This window comes from Microtus oregoni, unplaced genomic scaffold, assembly GCF_018167655.1.
Source record: "Microtus oregoni isolate MIOR12 unplaced genomic scaffold, Mior012 000021F_ref0000039, whole genome shotgun sequence".
NCBI classification, from domain to species: domain Eukaryota; kingdom Metazoa; phylum Chordata; class Mammalia; order Rodentia; family Cricetidae; genus Microtus; species Microtus oregoni.
Window position 1 is genome coordinate 28,303,130 of NW_024543080.1, and position 13,059 is coordinate 28,316,188.

General features: G+C 46.6%; 1 protein-coding gene and 1 long non-coding RNA gene across 2 annotated transcripts in view; one reads left to right on the forward strand and one right to left on the reverse strand.

The window, feature by feature from the left end:
• The window catches only part of LOC121460793, a 36,576-nt gene extending 31,558 nt beyond the window's left edge, over positions 1-5,018 (reverse strand). Inside the window, exon 1 of the long non-coding RNA XR_005976104.1 lies at positions 4,688-5,018. This is a non-coding gene — a long non-coding RNA (uncharacterized LOC121460793). The remainder of the gene's footprint in view (positions 1-4,687) is intronic.
• Positions 5,019-5,237: 219 nt separating this feature from the next.
• Positions 5,238-13,059, forward strand: part of Rbm47 (RNA binding motif protein 47) — a 135,325-nt gene continuing 127,503 nt past the window's right edge. Inside the window, exon 1 of the mRNA XM_041671409.1 lies at positions 5,238-5,623. The gene's annotated coding sequence lies outside the window, so the exon portion shown is untranslated. The remainder of the gene's footprint in view (positions 5,624-13,059) is intronic.

A 13,059-nucleotide genomic window follows, 5' to 3' on the forward strand; every position in this document is an offset into this window, starting at 1 on the left:
TCGGGGCCCAGGTGGGTGGTTTTATCTCTCATCTACCAAAACTTGCTTGGTACAGATAAAATTGAAAGAAATGAAAGTGAGAAGAAGGAAATAAAATTACTTTTATTATATCTTGATAATATAATCAACTCCCATGAGAAATAAGTGTCCCTACCCTAGCCCAACCAAGAAACTCAGTCATTTATCATGACTTCATTGTGATTATGGCAAAATATTGCTATGTAGAGAAACAAGGGCCACTGATACCCTGTTCCAGGCACCGACTTAAGCTCTTTGCACACGGTCCCTTAGACATCACACGGAACAGTTAAGAGAAATAACTATTACATATTGAAAAGTTAAGTCGGGCTAAGGGATGTAGCTCTGTGGTAGAATGTCTGTCTAGCATGTAGGGAGTTCTGGGTTTTCATTCCCCAGTAGTAAGAGAAAAGAAAACAAAATGATTGGTGAGCAAAACCTCTGTGTATGTGTGTAGCCATTCAATCGTCAAAGTGAACAGACAGATTCTGCCATCATCCATAAGGTGAAGTTTGGAAAAGAAATAACTTAAGACACAGTAGACAGGGACTCACTACGTAGCCTTGGCTGTCCTGAAGTTTGCTGTTTAGACTAGGTAGCTGAGGCTGGCCTTGAACTCCTAAATATCCTCCCGCCTCTCTCTGCCTCCCGAGTGCTAGAATTAAAGGCATTGGTCCCCACATCTGGTCAAAAGCCACCATTTTCAGCTCCCTTCATCTGTTCCTCAACTGGGTGCAGGAAAAGCAGCCACAGCTTCCATAGCGTGGACTAGTGAGAAACCACAGCTCGGCCTCAGTCACATGGTAGAGGCTTGGAGAAATCGCCGCCAGCCTCGGTCTTCTTATCTGAGCACGTGCACGACTTGTGCCTTACCCATCTTACTACACACAGCTGTGGTGATCAGAACTGATAATTAATGCGTCTTTGGAAGCGTTGCATGCATGAGTAGTTCTTATTACATTGTGGTTCTTTACAAAGGTCCGAGGCTTGCCTCTTTTAATGAGAATGTCTTGGCATAGCACTGGGCTAAAATTTAAATATAGGGAAGACAATTCTTTTGAGAGCCATGGAGTAGGTGTTTTCCAGGTACCAAGGGAAATACCATTTCCTGTGTATTTTCTAAGTGCCAGGAACCATGTTGAGAACTCACCTCTCACTTAACTCCTAAAGACCCAGAGGGTAGATGTTGTTTCACAGACGAGGGAACTGGAGCTCAGAGTAGCTCAGCAGTCTGTGCAGCACCATTCAGCAAAGAGGTTAAACTGAGATCGAATCTCTCTGTGTATATGTGCGTCTGACATACATACATGAATTGTGTATGTATGATCAAGCTTGTATGTGTGTATGTTCATAAGCATGCGTGGAGGTCAGAGGACAACCTTGGGTGTTGGGCCTTGCCTTCCAACTTGCGTGAGACAGAATCTCTTTGTTGTTTGCCATGGTGAGGGACAGGCCAGCTGGCCTGCAGGCTTCTGGGGGGGAGTCTCCTATTCCTGCCTCCTGTCTCAGCATAGCAGCATTGGCTTATGTGGGTTTTGTGGGTTCTAACTCAGGTTGCCACACTTGTGCAACAAGTGTTTACCCACTGAGCCAACTCCCCAGCCCAGGATTCAAATCTTCATGTTCTTGGTGCTCATTCTAGAAAATTGCCTCTGAGGCGGAATGGGACAGAAGTAGAAGGCCCAAGTCAGGAGTCTCAAGCCTTAAATGATTCGGAGAGTGGGACTTAGGTGGCAGGAAGGTCAGCCACAAAACAGAAATAACAAAAGCTTATATTTAGTTTTCCATAGTCTGTCATTTAAAAAAGTTTATTTTAGCCAGGCATCGTTGCACTGGCATAGGAAGGTGACTTAAGTATATAAGTTCAAGGTCAGCCTGGGCAATATAGTAAAAAATAGTTTTTTTTTAATTTAAAAAAAAAATCTGGCCAGGCAGTGGTGGCACACGCCTTTAATCCCAGCACTCGGAAGGCAGAGGCAGGCAGATCTCTGTGAATTCAAGGCCAGCCTGGTCTACAAGAGCTAGTTCCAGGACAATCAGCACCGTCACACAGAGAAACAACAAACAACAAACAGAGTCTGTGTTATCTTTGCCAAGTTCCCAGGGAGAGGAATGGAGAGTAGGATAAAGAATTCTCCATGTTTTGCTTGGCTAGCCAGGGCTACATGAAATCTTGTCTCCACCCTCTCCTCAATTCCCTCCCTCCCCAGTCAAAAACAACTCACAAAGGAATTGCACCCACTTGGAAGTGCGTGCATGCAATTCCAGCCCTTGGGAACTGAAGCAGGAAGATAGCACCTTCCAGGCCAGCCTGGACTACAGCGCCACACTGTGTTTCACAGATGAGCCAAACTGTGGCCTACCCAGTTCACTGTGCCAGCCAGCGGGCAGAACAGAACAACAGGCATGGACGGTCAGGTCGCCTTCGAGCATTTGGGGACAAGTAAGACTCGGCTTGCTATCTGGCTTCTGGGAACCTTGGGCTCTGCTCCCAGGTGCAGCTAGGCTTCCACCTAGCTTCCACGGGCTTCCACCTAGCTTCCACGGGCTTCCACCTAGCTTCCACGGGCTTCCACCTAGCTTCCACGGGCTTCCACCTAGCTTCCACGGGCTTCCACCTAGCTTCCACGGGCTTCCACACATTCACCTCCCTCCTAGCCAAGTGCTCAACCTCTGAGCTATGGCACCTCCATCTTCTTCCCTTCCTCTCCCTTCCTTTCTTGTGGACACAGGGTCTTGCTGTGTATATTCCTGACCTTAAAAGACACCTTGCTGGACTTCATTCCAGTGGTTCTCCACCTTCCTAATGCTGTATCCCTTTAATACAGTTCCTCATGTTGTGGTGACCACACCCACCAGCAAACTGTAAGTTTGGTACTGTTATGAACCGTAATGTAAATATCTGGTATGCAGGATATCTGATAGGTGACCCCCCAAAGGGGCCTCAATGCCCAGGCTGAGAACTATTAATTTAGTCTATTATTCATGGTCCTTGCTCCTCAAGGTTTAAACCTATTCTGACTCCTCCAGTTCAGAATGTCCCTGACACTAACGAGTCTCTTCAGGCTGAGGTCCTGACGGAAAGGCAAGGACACTCAGCCTAGTGCAGAGCTGGGTTTCCAAGCCATCTCAGCTGCGTGCTGGTTCCTGCCTGGCTGTATCAACCCCTAGGAACGAACAGTGCAGGAACTGGGGGTCCTACAATCAGTGATTCCCTGCACACACGTGCAACCAATTGACATAGGCAAAGTTCTGGAGTTAGAATCCAGAACACAGTTAAACTTGCATTTGCTGCCTAAAAAGATAAAAGCGCAAAAGGGAGCTAAAGCTTCAGAATTCTTGGCTGGCCTCAGAATTACTTTTGCTAATGGGGTTAAGACGTTGCTTTTCCATTAGACAGGAAGGTCAGCGCGCTCAGGGAAAATTGGACTGATCACCTAACCTCTGTACGGACAGTGTCTCACCTCCAGAATTGGGACAGACCTGATGTGAACTGGGTGAAAGTGCTCCGGAGTAACACAGGCCTCAGCATAAGGAGATTGGGAAGCCAAAGGGCAGAGGCATGGATTCCTTTTTAGACTCCAGTATTCCTTAGTATTGCTATTTATGAGTTCTCAAAGCATTTTCTGAGGTCCATTGTTACCTAGCACTGACTTTTAACCAACAGAGTAAATCGCAGGGTCACTATGCACCGTGACACAGGCACTTGTTCCCAGAGTCCACTTCTGCACGTCATGGACTGCAGGGAAAATTATACACCCCTCTACAAAGACTTGATTTTCCCTTCTACCTGAGACTGTCCACAATGAAGGCAAAACTCCCACCCGTAGAGTCTTCCAGAAATTCAGGGTTGACGGCTCGTATTCTCACAGATAGTGAGGCACAGCGTTGGGCGGGAGTCTCCTAACCTCACTGCACCTTCTCTACTGAAGAAAAAAAAGAGCCATAATACACAATAATATCACTAACAATGGCGGCTAATACTGTATATTATTATTAGAAGTTAGTCTTCTAAGCTTCATGTTAATCCATTTAACTAGAGGGGGAAACATGGTACAGCATTCTTTTAATTAAAGTAGCCCCCTGCGAAACAATGTTTTTTTTCTGTCTCTTTCTCAGTTGCATGACACTGCAACCCGAAATCACAACTTGAGGTTCCTGGTGGTGCCCGCTTCCTCTTCTAGTTTGTTTAGTCACAGAATTCGATTCCTGTTGGCCGATTCCGCGCCTGCAAACAGGCTTAGCGCTCTATTGAAATGCGTGGGGCTCCTTAATTCTTGTATAAACAGGTAACCCGAGGGGTGGGGCGGGGACCGCGGCCCTTGGGTGGGTTTCTTGGGAGTGGGGATGGGGTCGGATCTGGAGCCAGCTTCCCAGTGGTCGGAGGCCAGGCTAAAAGAGGGCTTGGCTGTAGCTTCTCCAGGCACTGTTTTTGTTCCCTTTCTAGAAACCAGCTGTAACACTAGGTCAGAGCGCATTAAGAATGAGCCACTTTGAACGAGTGGCGCCCAGGCCCCAGGCCCTGCTGTGAAGGCCCCGGCAAAGGTCAGGGTTTGGGCCCTGTGACGTGCCTGCTGGTGCTCTGCGAGCCAAGCTCAGCCCCAGGTAAGGACAGCTCGGGAGGTCCCGGCTTCCTGCAGGCCCGCGGCGGGGCTCGCTGCTGCCCTACCTGCTCAGCGCCTTCCTGCCCCGCGAGGCCGGTGGGGTGGGGTAGTACTGCTCGCCTGGGATCCAGGCGGCGTAGGGTCCTTAGTCCTCGGGTGGCTTACTCTGTACAGCCCCAGGCGGCCGGAAACCACTCTCCCAGATGTCCCCGTGTGGGGCAGGTGCCACTTCTGGGGTCCCTTCTGGATGTCTGAAATGGATGCGACTTTTTTAAGCGGCCAAAGTTCCTAAATCTTTTCATCGGGGCCAGTTCGTCATGATTTTTTTCTTTTAAAAAAAACCTTCAGCTAAGGTATCTGCGCTCCTAAAACAACAGGAATGTTGCACTGGCCTTCGGCCAGCGGAGGCTCAGCGAGCTGGATAAAATTTCAGTACAGATTTACGGGAAGTTGCCGGTGTTGGGAGTAAAAATCTGGTTTGGTGAGTTTAAGGGAAGGGAGTATACTAGACAACCTTGCTACTGTGAGGCGAATGGCCTCGGCTGGGGGAGGGCAGGAGGCGGAGGGAGGGAACCGGGAAGAGCCGGGATTGCAGAGGCACAGATTGCTGCCGGACTCCGCCGCGCGCTCCGCGGGATCCGACCCCGCGCCGCTCTGTCCGGGCCACAGCCGCCCCGCAGCCCGCTCGTACAACCCAGTCCCGCAGGTCGCCGAGCGCCGGGACCCCGAGAAGCCAGGCTCTGGGTTGGGGAGTTTCTCTCCTCAGGTCGCCCAGGTTAAGAAATTGTGACAATCTGGAATTCCCAGTGCCCGAGAGAGTTAAAGCCTAGAGCGAGCGATCTGTTGCTTTAAGCTACACGGTGGGAAGGAGCTTGGAGTCTCCTTAAAGTTGGTTTTCTGTTTAAAAGAGGGCAGCCAGAGAAGATGTTGTAGATGGTTGCCTAGCCCGGCCGTGAAAGGTGTTAATTTCTGAAGTGGGCGACGCCGAGTACTTACTGAAGGTAAGGTGGACTTTTGGCAGTCCTGACAACTGTCCCCGAATCTTCCATAGGGTCCTGATTTTTGCAGAAATTTTTGTCTTTCTCTTTTTCTTTCCTCTTTAGTACTAACTCTCATTTGACCGCCTTCCTTCTTGAGTGGGAAGTTAAAGGGTTTCTAAAAAGATTTTTAAAGCGTCAGCTTTTGGAAAAGCAGATAATCACACAGTCAGCCGCTTCATGTTTCCTGTAAAAAAAAAAAAAGTGCTTTGAGGCACAGGTGACTAGCCGGGATTATTAGCGTGAGATTTCGGAATTTCAGGTGACTGGGGCTTCTGATTTAAGTGCTAACCAAAGCAGAGGGGGGTCTTCCTGTAGACCTTCACCTCTGAAGGCCTCCGCTTTGCTGTTGTTTTCAGTGGAAAATTCAATCTGGAGAAACGAGTGTGACAGCTGACAAGGTCTGCCATTCAGGGGTGTTTAAGAAATCCATGCAAATGAATGGAAGTAGAATTTTTCCGATAAATGACTCTCTAATTAGGTAAAAGTTGACTGGCAAGCTAGTACCGTCCTAAGCACTTTGGGATGTGGCTTCCTAATATTAAGTCTTATCAAAGCGATGAAAAAAGAAACGGTGTCTTCTAGGCACTTAAGGGCCACTTTTGATTTGTTTTTGTTTTTTCCATTGCTTATTTGAATTAAAAGCCAAACTTCTTTCCCTTCCAGTTAGCACGTTAGTGACTCCCTTAGGAGTTTTTCTTGGGAGGGTTACCAATGAAAGCTGTGTTCTTTATTCCCGTGAGGTCTGAGGTCCCCTACCCCATGGTGTTCAAGTTGTCTACTGACGCCCACTCACGGTAGTGGCACCCCTCCAATCAACCAATTAATTAATAAATTTAATTAAATAAATAATACAGATGTACTCTTAGGTCAGGCATGGTGGCTTATGCCTTTTATTCTAGCACTAAGGAGGCCGAGGCTGGGATTTGGAAGGTTTAGGGCCGCTGGGAAGCAAGGCCTGGTGGCTCACGCCTTGAACCCCAGCACTTGAAAGTCAAGGGCAGGAGGCTCTGTCTGAGTTCAAAGTCAGCCTGGAATACAAGCAAGTTCCTGGCCAGCTGGGACTGCACAGGGAGACTCTATTTTAAATAGGTTTTATTTAAAATAGAATAAAAGACCAACCAAACAAACAGTAAGAAAGAGTCTTACTGCCTAAGTCAGCCTAAGGAAAGCAAAGGGCGGACCACACAACTTGGAGGGTAGGGGTTTGATCACCAAAGGGTGGTTGGTCGTCAGCACAGAAGTGTTTGAGAATTGCAGATGTAATGACCGCCATATGATTATTTCGTTACTGCTTCACAACTGTAATTTTGCTACTGTTATGAATCGTAATGTAAGTATGTGATGGGGGGCTGCCGTGAAAGGGTCATTCGACCCCCATAGGGGTCATGAACCACAGGTTGAGAACCATTGCTCTAGCTGGACCAGAGCCCCCAGCCAAGGGGAGAAGGTAGCATTTTGTGGGGTTCAGGCAGCCACTCGTTTATACGGTAGTCTCTCAGAGCCATACGTGATGGCTTTGGGGGTGCTGCTGAAAACACAGCTGTCGGGGGCAACTGACAGAAGAAAGGAAGGAGAATTTGGGTTCTTGTATTTTCTATGTTTTCCTTGACCTTCCCCTTGCTCTGCTGGGGACACTGGAGGCCTCTGGCCCACCTTCGCCTGACTAGAGAGAATGCACTCATTTCTTCTAGAGCGTTTGCAGTCCGAGCTCCAGTGCCACACAGGAGATGTTGTCCCCCATCTGAGGACTGAACTCGGGTGTCTAGTGCACCAGGCCAGTGTGTTACCCCCAACTACATTCCCAGCTATCTTAATTTCATTGTATATTTATTTTATTTTATTATTTTATTTATTTATTTATTTTAATTTTTTTTTTTTTTTTTTTTTTTTTTTTTTTGGTTTTTCAAGACAGGGTTTCTCTGTGACGTTGGAGCCTGTCCTGGAACTAGCTCTGTAGACCAGGTTGGTCTCGAACTCACAGAGATCCGCCTGCCTCTGCCTCCCAAGTGCTGGGATTAAAGGCGTGCGCCACCATCGCCCGGCTTCATTGTATATTTATTGAGGTAGGGTTCTTTGCATTGTCCAGGCTGGCCAAAACTTGTGAACTTCCTGTCTTAGGCTCTTGAATAAGTGGAGTTATAAATGTCTATAACTCGAAAAAACAAGCAAACAACAACAACAACAAAAAAAAACACTTGTGCCAGCAAGTGTACTTTTTTAAAATCCAAATTCTTAATATAAATAGAATTATCTTTCTGTCCATTATTGCCTTGTCAGAAATGTGTAGGATTCAGAATTTAGCGGTGTTATTTTATGACAGTCTTCAGTTTTTAAAGACTTTTTAGATTTATTATTATTATTATTTTATGTGTATGAGTTTTTTGCCTACGAGTGTCTGTGCACCAGATGTGTATCTGGTGCCTTCAAAAGCCAGAAGAGGGAGTGAGTCCTCTGGAACTGGAATTCCAGAGGGTTGTGAATCTCCATGTGGGTCCTGGGAATTGAACCTAGGTCCTCTGGAAGAGCAGCCAGTGCTCTTAATCAGTGAGTCATCTCTCCAGCCCAAAGATGTACATTATTTGTGTGTGTGTGTGTGTGTGTGTGTGTGTATGCTGCATGTGCGTCTAAGGAGATCAGAAGGAGTCACTTGTGAGCTCACTGTGGGGGCCGGGATCTAAACTCTGAAAGTTCTTAGGAAGAGCGGCCAGAGCTCTTGACCTCTGGGCCTCCTCTTCAGCTTGTGCAGTGTTTTGTTTTGTTTGTGTATGTATGTGCACAAGTGTGCAGGTACCCGAGGAAAGAGGAGAGTGAGGCAGATTCTCTTGAGTGGAAGTTACAGGCAGTTGGGACCAACTCAGTGTGAGTGTTGGGAACTGAACTTGGGGTCCTGATATGCTCTTAACCCTTTAGCCACCTCTCCACAGCACTCAACAGTTTTCTTTAAAGTAATTTAATTTTTGTGTGAGCACATATGTGTGTGCATGAATAAGCCCTGGTGTATATGTAGGGGCCAAGTGACAACTTTGTGGAGTTAATTCTCTCTTGCACCTTTTTGTGAGTTCTGAAACTGAACCTATGTTGACAGCGCCTTTACCTGCCAAGCCATCTCTCCTGCCCTCTGTAGTTTAAGTAATCAGCAGACTGACTTTTTTGAGACAGGGTCTCACAGTCTAGCCCATGCTGGCTTACAACACCTGGTTCTGCCTCAGCTGCTCAAGTGCTAGGAGACACTCTATTTAGGAGACAGAGTTCTACCTTGTGGCTAAGGCAGTTGGTGGTACTGAGGATTTAAAAAAAATCAAGGCAACAATGTTCTTGGATCCATGTTCTCTATACTTATTGAGTACTTAGGGCTTAGTCTCTTCACCTATTCAGTACTTAGAATTTAGTTTCTACCCATGTTTTGTATTTTTAGTTTTTTTTTTTCTCTATACTCACTGAGTACTTAGGACTGGAAGTTTTAGACTGGGCTACATGGTAGTCACAAAACAAAACAAATTAAAAGATTACGTTCATTTTTTTCACATGACAAGAATATGATGATTAAACTTTTTCATTTACTAGTACAATGTTTTGTTTTGTTTTGTTTTGTTTTTGGTTTTTCGAGACAGGGTTTCTCTGTGGCTTTGGAGCCTGTCCTGGAACTAGCTCTTGTAGACCAGGCTGGTCTCGAACTCACAGAGATCCGCCTGCCTCTGCCTCCCGAGTGCTGGGATTAAAGGCGTGCGCCACCACCGCCCGGCCTAGTACAATGTTTTAAGTAACGATTTTTTGAAAGGTTAATGTAAATAACATTTTTCTTACATAATGATTGGATTCACTTTTCAGCTTCTATGCTCTTTACTCCCAGGTGCTGGGCAACCCAGGGCCTTAGAGATAGTAGACAAGTCACTCTACCACAGAACCACCCCCTCTCTCCATCCTTAAAACTGTTGATTTTTGTGTTTCTTTTTCTTTAGAAGTGAGTTCTCACTATGTAGCTGAGGTAGGCCTCCAATTTTTGTTAATCTCCCTCCTTAGTCAAGGCTAGCCCAGTTTCCCAGAATGACCTTTTTTTTGGTTTTTTAAGACAGGGTTTCTCTGTGTAACAGCCCTGGCCATCCTGGAAAACGCTCTTTGTAGACCAGGCTGGCCTCGCACTCACAGAGATCCACCTGTCTCTGCCTCCCGAGTGTTGGGATTAAAGGCCTGTGCCACCTCTGCCCAGTTCAGAATTAATACTCCTAAGCTCAAGATCAAAAGCAAATTACATTCCAAGTGATTGAGCTTTGACTGGCATAGAAAAAGATCTGCTTGTGAGATAGTGCTTACTCAAGACTTCTTCCCGCTTTTCTGGATTGTCAAAGGTTAATATTTGCATGTTAGTGAGGGAATGGAACTTTCCTTAAAATTGGACCTAGGCTCATGTTTCTATGGTAGGATATAACCGTAAGGGGAAAAAGAAAAAAGTCTTGCTCTGAGGGTAATTCATAGGACTTTGAAAAATATATGTGTGTATATATATTGCATGAGTAGAGAATGCACATAGCAGACTTCTATGAATCTACAATGGAGACATTAAACACAGCTCGAAGGGCTTGTCAGAATGATTCCAAAGTAAAGGTCACATTGGAGCCCTTGGATTTCTGGCCTGAGTGAGAGAGAGAGAGAGAGAGAGAGAGAGAGAGAGAGGTTTCCTCTTGGGAGCAGTGTCTGTGTCTTGTGATGATGTGGATTTTCTGGTCTAATATACAAGGTGTGTGTTAGTCAAGACAACCACTTGCCGAGACTGAGTCCTCCAGAGAACAACTAGTTATGGATTTCCCACAGCAGCAGCAGCGTATACATGACTTGGCTTCCAAGCTAGGAGGCCTGGGGGGTGGGGAGGACCCCTCCACAGAAATTGGTGTAGAAAGGAGCTTGATTATTCAGTTGTCGCCTCAAATTATTGGAAACACCCCTGACTGAGAGATCTAGGTGGAACTAGTACCCTGTCACCTTCTCTGTGTGGCCCCGAATCCCCAGGTTAGTAAAACACTCCAGAAAAGGTCTGAGCTTGACTCCTCATTGGTTCTGTTTCTCTGATAGTTGCTTCTCCTGTGTGTCAGTATCCATGTACCGGAGGGGAGGGGGCAGGAGATAGATGCCCCTTGGTTCTCCCTCAGTACACCGTATTAAACCCCGGGCCTTGCATATGCCAGGCAAACACTCTGCCACAGTTCTCAGCTTGTTCTCCTTTTATTTGAAAAGGGAGTCCTGGTGAATTTCCCAGGCTGGCCTTGAACTTAGTTAGAGCTCTGCCTTAGCCCCTTGAAAAGTTGAGGTTATAAAGCTGCAGAATTTATAGTCTTAAAAAAAAAAAAACCCATGAAGGGGTGGAATTTTCCACTGAGAGTAGAAAGGAAAGTCTCTGGAGAAACACGCGACCGAGAAACAGGTGATTGCTGAGTGTGCCAGTCTTGTGGCATTTACCAGGAGCTCACCTGGAGATTACCAATGCTGTCAACTACTGCAGGCAAACTGGCCACTGTGGGAAATCGGGACTGGACTGTCTCCTTTCTGCCTCTCCGTTTGTCTGTGTCCGTTCATTTCCTTGTCCTTGTCTGTTTCTGTGGCTTTCTTTTTTCCTTTTTTTGTTTTGATTTTTGAGACAAGAGTCTCACTCTGGAGCCCAGACTTACCTTAAGATCTCTGCCGAGCTCCTGTGTCAACCTCAGTGTACTGGGATTACAGATGTGGGCCACTGTACCTGGCTCCTGCCCCTCTCTCCTACTGTGTGAATGTTCCTAGTAGGCTGCCATAGACACCGGTTTGGATGAGTTCAAGATTCAACCAGAGACCTGTTTGCAAAGGGCATAAGTCCTCCCACAGCATTTGCCATCATAGGAACTTAGACTGTATAAACATGATTTGTGGGTGTGTTTACATGTATGTGACATACGTTTATCAAACAGTATAAGGTAAGCATGCAGGTAGGAGAGAAGGGGCAGAAGCACAGCCAGGCGGTGGTGGCGCATCTTTAATCCCAGAACTAGGAAGGCAGAGGCAGGCGGATTTCTGAGTTCAAGGCTAGCCTGGTCTACATACACAGAGAAACCCTCTCTGAGAGGGGTAGTGGGGACCAGAAGCACAGTCACGATCATGCTGAAGGCCATCAAGACCATTAGAAGACAAAGTGTCCTGAAACCCTGTGTGTACTGGGAATGTAGCAGTCCTTTGGTTCCCTATTTTAAAAATCTGTACTTCATTTTATAGTCAGGTCCATTAATCAAGAAAACAGTATCCATCTAGTCTCCCCAGCTCACAATATTTGTCTTTGGGGATAGTTTTCATGAATGAAGTACTAGGTATGGTGAATGTCTGGATGACAGGGGTCCCTAGATTCCTAATAGAGCCTCACTTTATCTCCTGGCCAGTTTTGGTCATACTCCTTGAGAACGGATAGAAGACAGCCCGCTCCTGGAAAGGATGGGTGAGCCTCGCATGGGTGAGCAAGGGTTATCTATGCATTCCGTGATGACGTGGGCATGTGCGCTTGTGCCCAATGAATAGTGCACATTGTGCAATGAAATGGGGACAGGGCGCTTATACCTGACAAGGAAATGCCAGACTGTAAAAATTATCACAGAAATATTATTTACCTTGGGGGTAGGGCCATAGCTGGGTGGTAGAACAGGTACTTCACACGTGGGGAGCTCTGGGTTCTATCCTCTGTACATGAATATAGACACGCACACACGCTCACAGATGGTGTCTACATGTCTTTGTTTCTTAGCACTGTGATCTGGCTTAGTCCTGTGTGTGTGTATCTGTATATGTGTGTGTCCGTGTATATGTGTGTGTATATGTGCAGTGTGTGTTGCATGTGTGGTGATGTGTGTTTCTGTATATGTGTATGTGTTTGTGTGCACATGCATATGGAGGCCTGAGTTCGATGTCAGATATCTACAGTCTCCACCTTACATTTTGAGACAGGGTCTCTCACTGAACCTGGGGCCGATTGATTCAGCTGGCCTCGCTGACCAGTCAGCTCTAGGGACCTTCCTGTGTCCATCCTCCTAGTGCATGTGTTCCTGGGTTGTTATGTGGATACCAGGGATCCAAACTCAGGGATCCATGGCTCCGTAGCTTGCACTGCACCAACTGAGCTATTTCCTCTACCTCTAGCTCTCATTTCAAAAAGCATTTCACAGGTCAAAAGAAAGGAAAAATATTGCCAGGCGTAGTTGTGCAGGGCTGTAAATCTCAGCACTCGGGATGCAAAGGCACAGGGATCGCCATCAGAAACCAGTCTGGTTTATATAGTTAATTTTGGGATAGCCAGGGGTATATAGCAAGACCCTGCCTCAAACAAAATACTTCTCCCTCCCCACCCAAAATCAACCTTAAGTAATGGAACAGAATTTTAGTGTTTGAGA